We start from the raw sequence: 12,604 nt of genomic DNA, 5'->3' as shown, positions 1-12,604 counted from the left end.
TGCCCTGCCCTTGAAAGTTAAAAATCTTGACTGGCACAGAGCACCCTGGGGCACTTGTGGCTAGCACCATTTAGAAGTAAATGGTATAGGGCTGTGTTCTGACATGAAGTCTTCCCGCTTCCATGGGACACTTAACCAGACACAAGACACAACACCAGAGGTGAAATTTCAGTGGATATTAAGTCTGGGGTAGAGCTTCTCTCTCCCCACAATTCTAGCTTCCAAAGATGTGGAGTTGGTGGAGCTGTCCATTGGTCTGCTGCCCTGTTTCTCCTGAGCACTGCCTCTGTCTCCCCACATCACCAGCGTCCCCACTGCTGCTAGTCTTTAGGGGGATTCTGGGATAGGTGCTCTTCCCACTTGACTTCAACCAACTTGTACAGCTCCATGGTGGCCTGGGCATCTTCCACAGAGGAATATCCTCTCTTCCTAACCTGGATATCCTGGTTTAGCAGCTTTTCGGCAAGATGCTTCAGAGACATGGCAGCATTCTCTGGGTGGTCAAGTGGGGAGATATGGGATCCTTCCAGTTGAGGAGGTGGGGATATGGGTGGTGTCACGGGTGAGGGACTTGGGGTGAAAGTACTGAAGGGCTTTGAAGTCATGGATGGCATGCCCCACCACTATCTTCCCTGTGAGTATCTTCAAGATCTGGCCTCGAGCAATCTTGAAGGGTGTGGCATTCCCCCATGTGCTGCTTCTGGATACCACTCCATCTGGTCCAGTAGTCCACAATGTGGCAGGGGGGAAGGATATACTCATCATAAAGCACATCTCCATTGTAGTTGACAATGCTACATTGAGCCAAGGAACTAACATGCCCCTTTGGTCCTGTGCCTACCATCTTAGAGTCAATTGCCACCATCATATTCCTTGGCAACTTTTGGGATGCTCCGGAGCATTTGTTCTCAGAATGAGCTTGGGTGGAGTTCTGTGGGGCATTCTTCTGAGGATGGTTCTTCTTAGAGGATTTATTCTGGGAGCCTTTCTTCTGGGAGTGGGTTGGGTGGGTATTAATCTTTGGAAGGACACTCCAGATCTCCCCCAACAAATCTAGTTTAGCAGCAACAGAATCAGCCTTCTTCAAACGGGCAGGGGTCAGTCAAAACACTGCAGCTTTCTTGTCCAGGGATTGTCCTGACCCATTGCTGGAGGCAGTGGTCTTCTTCTTTTTTAGGAAGGGAGGGGTCTTCCAAGTGCCATCCACCCTAGGAGTTTCCCCCTTTTTGGAGGTTCGGAGTGCAACTTAGGTGCCTTGCAAGGGGGCTGGTTCTTTTTACTCAGAAAGCCCCTCTGTTCCAGGAGCTTCCACTGCTTGACAAAATTTCAGTGCTAGGCATTTCCTTCTAATGTTTTTTTGGGAGGAGGTTCCCCCAAATCCAGATTGAGCAGTAAAGTAGACATAAGGACAGTGGGAGGTGGAAGAGGAGGTGGGAAAGAAGGATGGATGAAAGGAAGATGTGGGACTCATTCCTTGCTGAATCCTACTGTTCAACATGTGAAGGTCTGTAGCACAGCCTCCTCCCAAAAGAGCCCAGCTAAGACTGGAAGTGTTCGGAGCCAGATGCGGAAATCGATGCGGTGCTGACAGATATTTTATTCTTTTTGTAGCAGCTGTGAATGGGAGTTCATTCATGATTTTGCTCTCTGCTTGCCTGTTGTTGGTGCATAGGAATGCTAGTGATTTCTGCACATTGATTTTGTATCCTGAGACTTTGCTGAAGTTGCTTAATAGCTTAAGAAGCTTTTGGGCTGAGACTGTGGGGTTTTCTAGATTTAGGATCATGTCATCTGCAAACAGATAATTTCACTTCCTCTCTTCCTATCTGAATACCCTTTACTTATTTGTCTTCCCTGATTGCCCTGGCTAGAACTTCCAATCCTATGTTAAATATGAGTGGTGAGAGAGGGCATCCTTATCTTGTGCTGGTTTTCAAGGGGCATCCTTTCAGCTTTTCTCCATTCAGTATGATATTGGCTGTGGGTTTGTCATACATGGCTCTTATTTTGAGGTATGTTCCTTCAATACCTAGTTTATTGAGAGTTTTTAACGTGAAGGGATGTTGAATTTTATCGAAGGCCTTTTCTGCATCTTAAAATACATTATTAACTGATGAAATTAAGTACCTTTTAAATATTTTTTAAGATTTGGAAACATGCAAAAAACAAGGTCAGAAGGAGCAAAGTTAGAACTGTAAGGTTAATGTCTAGTGATTTCCCGTCAAAACTCTTGCAAAATTGTCCTTGTTTGATGAGGAATTGGCAGGAGCATTGTTGTGGTGGAGGAGGACTCTCTAGTGAAGCTCTCCTAGGATTTTTTTCTGCTAAAGCTTTGGCTAACTTTCTCAAAAACACTCTCATAATAAGATTTTATTGTTCTTTGGCCCTCCAGAAAATCAACAAGCAAAATTCCTTGAGTATTCCAAAAAACTGTTGCCATGACATTTGCTTTTACTGGGCCACTTCCATCTCTTGGTAGCCATTGCTTAGATTGTGCTTTGTCTTCAGACGTGTAGTAGTAAAGCCATATTTCATCTTCTGTTATAATTCTTCAAAAAATAATACTTCAGGGTCTTGATCCCACTTGTTTAAAATTTCTGTCTAAATCTGTGCTCTTGTCTGCAGCTGAAATGGGTGCAATGTTTTTGGCAACTTTAATTTTTGCTCAACTTTAATTTTTCAATTAAAATTGTGCACACTGAACCAGCTGAAATGTCCATGATGTTGACTATTGTTTCTGCTGTTAAATGTTGGCCTTCTTCAATTAGGGCACAAGCAAGATACATTTTTCCTTGCAAATTGATGTGGATGGTCTGCCGCTATGAGCTTCAACATTGTCGTGTCTCTTAAAATGAGCTATTTATTTGTAAACCGCTGATTTCTTTGGGGCATTATCCCCAGAAACATTTTCTAAAGCATCAATATTTCACCATTCTTTTCTTTTTTCTTTTTTTAAGATGGAGTCTTGCTCTGTCGCCCAGGCTGGAGTGCAGTAGTGTGATCTCGGCTCACTGCAACCTCCGCCTCCGAGCCTCAGGCTCCCAAACAGCTGGGACTACAGGCAAGTGCCACTACACCCAGCTAATGATGTTACCTTTCTTCTACCCATGCTTTAGCATAAGTTTGGCATGTGTTCTTACTTCAATTTTAGCAGAATTCATGTTGCTCTGCTAGGGACTCTTTTCAAACTGATATCTTATCCTTCCTAGTGCCGCAAATTAGATGCTGTTTAGACATATTATAACAAGGTAACATGAGTTTATTTTGGTGCAAAAAATTTGAAACCTATGCATAGTTTTTTCATAGTACACATTTTTCATGAACTTTTGAAGACCCATTGTACACCATGTTCTGACAATTCCAGTTGTGGATATATGTCTTGGATAATTCTAGGATATGTAATTGTGCAAAGGATAGTATTATTTGTAAGAGAGAGAGAAAAAAGCTCAAATGCTCACATGGAGAAAAATTGATAAACAAGTTATTTATTCAGGATATAATACATCAGTTAAATTGAATGGACTATATTGAATATATATGGATAGATTTCAAAACATTTAAGTTAAAGTAAAAACAAAAAGCAAATTGTAGAAAGTTGCATAGAGTTTAATAACATTTCTGTAAACTGAAAAATCTCTATAATTCTGTATGTATGCACTTATATATTATCTTTAAATATACATTGATTACAAATACCTTAAAATATATATTGCATACTCAGTTAATATAGGACAGCGATTAATGCTGGAGATAGAAAGGTATTAGATTGGGGAGGGGTTCAGAGAAGAGTGAAATTTTATCTGTAGATTTTAGATCTTTCACAAAAATGAAAATCTGAATCGAACATGATAGAATGTTGATATTAATTCTGGGTGATGGGTATATAGTTATTGTATTAGCTTTGATAATATTCCAGGAAAAAGTTTCAAAAATTTACAAAGAAGAGGCATTCATGTATCAACACAATTACACAGCTGGATGACCCTTTTTTTTAAAAAAAAAAAAATTGCCCTTTCCACTATTCTTCAGTACATGTTGGCATATAGGTCTTTTAAAATGAGGCCGGCAGTTATTACTAATTTAGAATCAATGATTAAATTTATATATTCAACACTCTTCTAGTCACTTCCAACAAGAATGGTTCCAGTTATCTCCCAAATGCCATTGATTTCTCAAGTCTGCATGTATCTCTGCATGCTTTTTCTTACAATTGGTATTATTAGAACGTAGTTTTAGAAATGTATTTTGAAAGGGAATTAGATTTGGAAGCAGAAATGCAAAAATTTTTAAATAGAAGTACATATCAAAGAAACTGTAAAAATCTTGCTTTGAGTGACTCAAAACAAAGTTGGAAAATATTGATTGGATGTTATGAAAAGAAAAAAGATTTATATTGATTGTTCAGTATGGTTGCTCAAATTTCCTGTGAGGCCAAAGAATGACATATCACAACACTCAGAAATTTAACATGTATGAGGGGGCTTGAGAGTGTATGGCTTTGAAGTGAAATGGATTAGCGTTGTTTTTTTTCTTTTTTTTTTCTGGGCTGTAATTTATACAATTCCACAGTATAAATAATTCTGCCTTTCTCACTCCAAAGAATGCACCTGGATGGCAAGCAGAGTTTCAGAAGAAAAGGGGCTATTCCTGCATCAAAAACTAGAACTTCTCTATTCTTGAATAAATAAATGATGTTACTTCTTTTTGTCAGTTTTATTCAGTGAGTTTCTGAAGCTTGGTTTCTATTTTTGTCTCATTTATATCAACAAGTTTTTGTAGATTATCTGGTATGTGCAAAGCACTGTGCATTGATTTGGAGGTAAAACTCTTATTTTCTGCATTTCAGAAATAAAAGTGGTTAGTAATTGTTAAAAAAAAGATTAGTTTTGGGGATATTGGTAAAGGAGAGACAGTGGTAAACCAAGGGACTTCAAAGTCTTAGATCTTTAATAGCAACTATACTTTTTAATCTAACTTAATATTAATAAAATGATCCCTCACACAAAAGATGGTAGCAAAAAAGTAACATTTCCTTTCTTAATATCTGTTTTATTGGACTCTTCAAATTTCCTTGTGTTGGCTAGCCATAGAATTATATGGGAAGAAAGTCTACAGAGTCCTATCAAATTTCTAATTGTTATTCTGGGACTCTTAATATAATTTACTATTTCATTCTCTTGAAACGCTTTATAAGTGAACCTGTCAACCTTGCTAAAAGGAACACAGGGAATAATGGTGCACTGAGGGATGTTGCCTAGGAAAACACTGTAGATTTGACCTTACTGTTTTTTTTTTTTAAGTGAACACTTAGCCTTTTCTGATATTTTGTAACAGTAAAGCCCTAAGTTTTGTATTAGGAAAGGACCTTCAGGTCTGTACCACCTGGGGCTCCATCTTTTCACTCCCTATTCTGATGAGAGACTGCAGCTCGACTTACTGTGCTAGGCTAAACAAAAGGTATTTCTCCCATCACCAACTATAGAAAACTGAGCCACATAAAAAAAAATCCACCCAACTGAAAGCAACAATAAGTGCTTGAGATTTCTACTATAATAAGCCAACAGCTATTTACATTCTTCCACATCCCAATCTAGGCCAGCTGTCCATTTGTATCTGGAATCCTTTTACCAAGAGTTGAAAAGCCTCCTGAAGGGAGAGGGCACACACCCCAGGCTTCATTCTTGCTTTGGAGCCTTTGTGGACTTCATTCAAACTGATAGTGCATTTTGGAAATGTATCTTTATGGTTTAATTTTCCTGAGGTTTTATTGATAAAGATAAATTATTTTAAGAGCTATATTAGTGCAGCCGATTTTCTTTCCAAGAAGTACTTCAAAAACCATGATGCAGGAGAAAAGGGGAGAAATGTCTACAGAGTCTCTGTTAATTTTATAGTAGAAAGTGTTTTCTGACCATTGTAGACCCAGAGACACCCATCTTGAGGCCATTTGGAGCCTTGAGAAGCACTGTGTTTGTAAGTCATAGTACAAGAAGAGCATCTGGAGTGGGTTGAATAGGTTCCTCCCAAAATTCATGTGCACATGGAAGTTCAGAATGTGACATTACTTGGACATAGCGTTTTTGCAGATGTAATCAGTTGAGGATCTTGAGTTGAACTCATCCTGGATTTAGGGTGATCTTGTAAAACCACTGGTGTCCTTGTAAGAAGAAGGGAGGACACAGAGACACAGAAGAAGGTGATGGAAAGATTGAGATAGGGATTGGAGTGGTGTGTCTACAAGCAAAGGAATGTCAAAGATTGCTGGCAACCACCAGAAGCTAGGAGAGAGGCCTAGGACAATTTTTCCTTCAGAGGCTTCAGAAGGAATTGACCTTGCTAATGCCTTGGTTTTAGATTTTTGGTCTTCTGAACTTAAAAGTAATTAATTTTTATTGTTCAAAGCTACCAAATTTATAATATTTTGTTATAGCATCCATAGAAAGCAAATGCAGCATCCCACACCCACACCTGCTCTTATAAGGAAACTCTTACTCCTCTATTCCCATATTGCTATCATATTTAAGTCTTCTGGGATATGTTAGCCTATAGTAATCAAAACAGCACGGTACTGGTATAAAAGTAGACACACAGACCAATGGAACAGAAAAGTGGACCCAGAAGTAAAGCCAAATACAACCAACTAATCTTTCACAAAGCAGACAAAAACATATCCTGGGGAGAAGACTCTCTATTTAATAAATGGTACTGGGAAAATTGGACAGCCACATGCAGAAGAATGAAACTGGATCCCTATCTCTCACCATATAGAAAAATTAACTTGAGATAGGTTAAAGACTTAAATCTAAGACCAGAAACTGTAACAATTCTAGAAGAAAACCCTAAGAAAAACCTCTTCTGGACATTGGCCTATGCAAAGAATTTATGACTAAGACCCCCCAAAACAAATGCAACAAAAACAAAAATAAATAAATGGAATCTAATTAAACTAAAAAGTTTCTGCACAGCAAAAGAAACTATCAACAGAGTAAACAGACAACCTACAGAATGGGAGGAAATATTTGCAAACTATGCATCTGACAAAGGACTAATATCCAAAATCTACAAGGAGCTCAAACAAATCAGCATGAAAAGAACAAATAATCCCATTTAAAAGTGGGAAATGACATGAACATACATTTCTCAAAGGAAGATATACAAATGGCCAACAAACGTGAAAAAATGCTCAGTATCACTAATCATCAGAGAAATGCAGATTAAAACCACAATGAGATGTCATTGGTGAATGAGATGTCACCTTACCCCAGCCAGATGGCCATTATCAAAAAGTCAGAGAACAATAGACATTGGCACAGACGTGGTGAAAAGGGAATGCTATACACTGCTGGTGGGAATTTAAATTAGCACAACCTCTATGGAAAGCAGTATGGAGATTTCTCAAAGAACTAAAAGTAGATCTACTAGCCAATCCAGCAATTCCACTACTGGGTACCTATCCAAGGGAAAAAAGTCATTATATAAAAAATACATCTGCACACATATGTTTATTGCAGTACCATTCACAACTGCAAAGATATGGAATCAACCTAAGGGCCCATTAACCAATGAGTGGATAAAGAAAATGTGGTATATATACACTTGGAATACTACTGAGACTCAAAAATGAATGAAATAATGTATTTTGCAGCAAGTTGGATGGAACTGGAGGTCATTATGCTAAGCGAAGTAACTCAGGAACAGAAAGCCAAATACCACATACGTTCTCACTTATAAGTAGGAGCTAAGCTATGGGTATGCAGAGGCATACAGTGTAGTGTAGTGAACATTGGAGACTCAGAAGTAGGGAAGGTGGGAGAGAGGTGAAGGATAAAAAGACTACCTACTGTGTGCAATGTACACTATCTGGGTGATGGGTACACTAAAATCCCAGAGTTCAGTAATACAATTCATTCTTTGTAACAAAAACAAACAAACAAAAAACAGTTGCATCCCTAACGCTATTGAAATAAAAAGTAAGTAACTGCAGATGTGGTGAAAACAGGAAGAAAACCAGAATTAAAAGTGGAGCCTGAAGATGTGATTAAATTGCTGAAATCTCACGATAAAACTTTAACGGATAAGGAGTTGCTTCTTATGAGTGAGCAAAGAAAGTGGTTTGTTGAGCTGGAATCTCTTCCTGGTGAAGATGCTGTGAACGTTGTTGAAATGACAACATAGTATTTAGAATATTGCGTAACCTTAGTTGATAAAGCAGTGGCAGGGTTCCAGAAGATTGTCTGAAGTTTGAAAGAAACTCTAGTGTGGGTAAAGTGCTATGAAACAGCATTGCATGCTACAGAGGAATATCGCAAGGAAGAGTCAATCAATGCAGTAAACTTCATCGTTGTCTTAAGAAATTGCCACAGCCATCCCAACCTTTATCAACCACCACTCTGATCAGTCAGCAGCCATCAACATGGATGCAAAACCCTGTACTGGCAAAAAGTGTGAGTTGCTAAAGGCTCAGATGATTGTTAGTTTTTTCTTTTCTTTCTTTTTTTTTTTTTTTTTTGAGACGGAGTCTCGCTCTGTTGCCCAGGCTGGAGTGCAGTGGCGAGATCTCAGCTCACTGCAAGCTCCGCCTCCCGGGTTCACGCCATTCTCCTGCCTCAGCCTCCCGAGTAAGCTGGGACTACAGGCGCCCGCCACCAAGCCCGGCTAATTTTTTTTTTGTATTTTTAATAGAGATGGGGTTTCACCGTGTTAGCCAGATGGTCTCGATCTCCTGACCTTGTGATCCGCCTGCCTCGGCCTCCCAAAATGCTGGGATTACAGGCGTGAGCCACTGTGCCCGGCCGATTGTTAGCGTTTTTAATCAATAAAGTATTTTTAATTAAAAAAATTAACGATTATTTTTGGTGTGGTATCACCATTGTCAATTAGCCATTCAATCAACAAATAACTATTGAGTATCTTGTGTGTGCCAGGTGCTGCTCCACCTGTTGAAGCTACAATAGTGGGTAAAGGTAAAGTTTCTGTTCACAATGAATTTTTCTAGAAGAGGAGTGTGGTAGGAAGAATAGTGGTTCCCTCAAAGACATCCATTCATTAATCCCCAGAACCTGTGAATATGTTAGTTTACAAGGCAAGGAGGGCAGTATGATTGCAGGTGAAATTAAGGTTGCTAATTGGCTTACCTTAAATTAGGTAAATTAGCCTGGATTATCCAGGTGGGCCCAATTGTAGCCACAAAAAAATCTTAAAAGTGGACTAGGGAGGCAGAAGAACAGAATTAGACACTGATATGACTACAGAAAAAGGTACAGAAATATATGTGATGCCGTTTTTGAGGATGGAGGGAAGGAGTCATGAGCCAGGGAATGTGGATGGCCTCTAGAAGCTGGAAAAGGTAAGGACACAGATTCTCCCCCTTCTCAGAAGGAATGGTTTTCTGATGCCTTGGCTTTAGCCTATTGAATCCATTTTGTATTTTTGACCTCCAAAATTGTAAGATAGAACAATTGTGTTGTTTAGGCTGCTAAACGTGCAGTAATTTGTTATAGTAGCAACAGAAAACAGTTAGGGAAGGAAGAAAATAAACATATAAACAGATGAATAGGTAATAAACAAGATAGGATTACTTTAGCTTTAATAAGGTCTTTGATAAGAAGATAAAATAAACAACAGTATGTTGGAATTTCTTCTTCTCAGGTATTCCTTCATTCCTTGCTTCCCTCCTCTAGGGGAAGTGCAATTCCTGTGTGTTTCCATTGCATCCTGTAATCCTCTGTCATTGTGCTCATTGTGCTGTTTGTTTCGGTCTCTCAGCCTGTGAGTTCCTGAAGACAGACACTTTTTTACATCTGGATCTTCCTGGCATTGCTCTGCTCATCTTTAGCACCTGATTGTTGAATGAATGAGTCATAAGACAGTTTCTCAATGAATCCAAGTGTATGATCAAGGAAGGAGTATGTCAAGCACTTTCTGGGCAATGTTTATTTTCTTTTTCTGTGTCTTTGTTGGGAAAGAGGACTTAGGATGATGAATAAATAGGTGAAGCAGGTGTGGCATAGCATTCTAGCATTTAAAGGAAAGGACCAGTATCTCCATCTAGTTATTTGGGCTCCACCACAGTTATTTGCATGCATTTTGCTCCCGACCTTATACACTAATATACTACACTTGTATTCACACTTGTTTCCCAGGTGCCTAGTAGAGTACCATATGTTTGTTTGAATGATGTTGAGTTCAACTCCTTTATTATGCAGATAAGGAAACAGGCTTCCTGAGGTTAGATGACTTGCACAAAATTGCACAAGAAATCAATGGCAGAGCCAGTATCAGAACTCAGATATCTTGAATCCAGACTACCTTTTTTTTTTTTTTTTTTTTTTTTTTTTTTTTGAGACAGAGTCTCACTCTGTTACCAGGCTGGAGTGCAATGGTGTGATCTTGGCTCACTGCAACCTCCGCCTCCCTGGTTCAAGCGATTCTCCTGCCTCAGCCTCCTGAGTAGCTGGGATTACAGGCACGTGTCACTCATGCCCAGCTAATTTTTGTATTTTTAGTAGAGACAGGGTTTCATGATGTTGGTCAGGCTGGCAGATTATAATTTTTATTTCTTGGATACTAAATAATAACTTAGAAATAAATCCTGAAACCTGTCAGAATCATTATTTATAGTTGTCCCTGTGTGTTCCTGAGAGGTTAACAAGGTTTAATAACTTGAGCATTATCAAAGTGTGTCCCAGACTGCTCAGCTGTTTGTATTTCATAAAGCACCGACCTCATGCACTTACCTGGGAAGGCCGGTTATGAACTGATGCTTGTCTCAGCATCAGTGACCTCTGTGATAATTTTTCTTAAGTTTTAAAAATAGCCTCTCCCACAGTGAATTCCTAACTAGCTTCTTAATTTACTGAAATTAAATGAAATTCCTAACAACTGTGAGGAAGGTAAGAGCAGGTTGTCAAATGCTCCCACTGCACCTGGCTCAGTGTCAAGTACTGACAAAGTAATGGAGCAGGTGTAACTAATAATTGATGCTTTTCTCACTGCAGCAACTTCTATTTTCTCCAGCAGATATGGAAGCTGTGATTTCTGTTCCTGAATGGACACGGATGTACTTTCTAAATTTCCAGTTCACTAAGAAACCTACATAGAAGTAGACAAGTGGGATATTAAAGATGATCCAACCCAATCCTTTCATACAGATGAAGAAAGTGAGGCCCAAAGAATTTAAGCAACTTTTCTAGGGTAAAGTAATTAGTAAAATAGTGATATGGTTAGGCTTTGCATCCCCACCCAAGTTTCACCTTGAAATGTAAACCCCAAGTCCCTATTATCCCCATGCCAAGGGAGAGACCAGGTGGAGGTAATTGAATCATGGGGGCGGTACCCTCATGCTGTTCTCTTGATAGTGAGTTCTCACGAGATCCGATGGTTTCATAAGGGGCTTTTCCCCCTGTGTTCAGCACTGCTTCTTCCTGCTGCCTTGTGAGGGAGGTGTCTTGCTTCCTCTTCACCTTCCGCCATGATTGTAAGTTTCCTGAGGCCTCCGCAGCCATGCTGAACTGTGAGTCAATTAAACGTCTTTCCTTTATAAACTACCCAGTCTCGGGTAGTTCTTTATAGCAGTATGAAAACAGACTAATACAAAGAGAAAGCTGTGTTTAGAACTTACAGCAGAGAAACCACTGGACTTAGAGTGGTTTCTCTGCTCTATTTCTTTGTCCTATGAATATCATTCTTTTCTTTCTCCTTTCACACTTTACCTCATTGCTCATCCCATCCAATAGAAGAGCTAAGAACTGCATTGAAATTGGGTTGTTTGATTTAGAAAGAAATCATCCATTTAGGTGAACTATAGGAGCTGTCAAGGTGTCTCCAAAAACTTCATGTTTGAAGGCTGGGATGGGGAAAAAAAAAAGCCATTTGAATTCAGCACATTCAATAAATAGATTCTACTAATGTTCTTTGGGAGGGCGTCATTTATTTGCCCTGTCTCTGTGGCTGTTGTGAGGGTATCTGTGGACAATGAAGGGTGGGGTAATTTGCATTTTAATTTAGAATTTACTGAGTTTATTGACCTCTTGTTCTTGTTGTGCTCTCCTTGTACTTTTCTGTTAATCAAAAGCACATCTAGTCTGTTTTTTTATCTGAAAAATTAGAATGATAATAGGCTTTATTTCACAGGCTTACTAGAGATTAATGGATTAATGTATGAGAATGCTTAGGATAGTGCCTAGTAGATGGTTAGCTCTACATAGTTAACTGTTATTTGCATCCTCCATCTTCATAGTCATTTTTATCATAATTATGATCCTACAATATCTAGCTCAAATCTCTTTTACTGTGGCTAGTTTTCCTGAGCACCCTGGTGGGAAGTAATATTTCTCCTCCTCAACTACCATGCTATATATAATTTATGCTTATTTGTGATAGTGTTATCTTTATCAGGTGTGTATTCATTCAAATGTTAATTGAGCCTCTACTATGAGCTAAACATGCCAAGTTAATGAGCAAATCCACATGGTCCCTGCTCTCACAGAATTTACAGTTTACTGGCCTGATTTGCTTTTGGACAGTGTGTGCTAATATTGATCTTACCTGCAAGGAATGACCTGTCCAAAACAGATTACTTTGGTATAGTGTAGGGTGGATCAGA

General features: G+C 39.1%; 1 pseudogene; it reads right to left on the bottom strand.

The window, feature by feature from the left end:
* Positions 1–320: 320 nt before the first annotated feature.
* LOC100581035 lies at positions 321–1,404 on the bottom strand (annotated as a pseudogene).
* Between the last annotated feature and the right edge of the window lie 11,200 nt (positions 1,405–12,604).

This window comes from Nomascus leucogenys, chromosome 8, assembly GCF_006542625.1.
Source record: "Nomascus leucogenys isolate Asia chromosome 8, Asia_NLE_v1, whole genome shotgun sequence".
Lineage (NCBI taxonomy): Eukaryota > Metazoa > Chordata > Mammalia > Primates > Hylobatidae > Nomascus > Nomascus leucogenys.
This window is presented reverse-complemented; position numbering and strand designations above follow the sequence as displayed.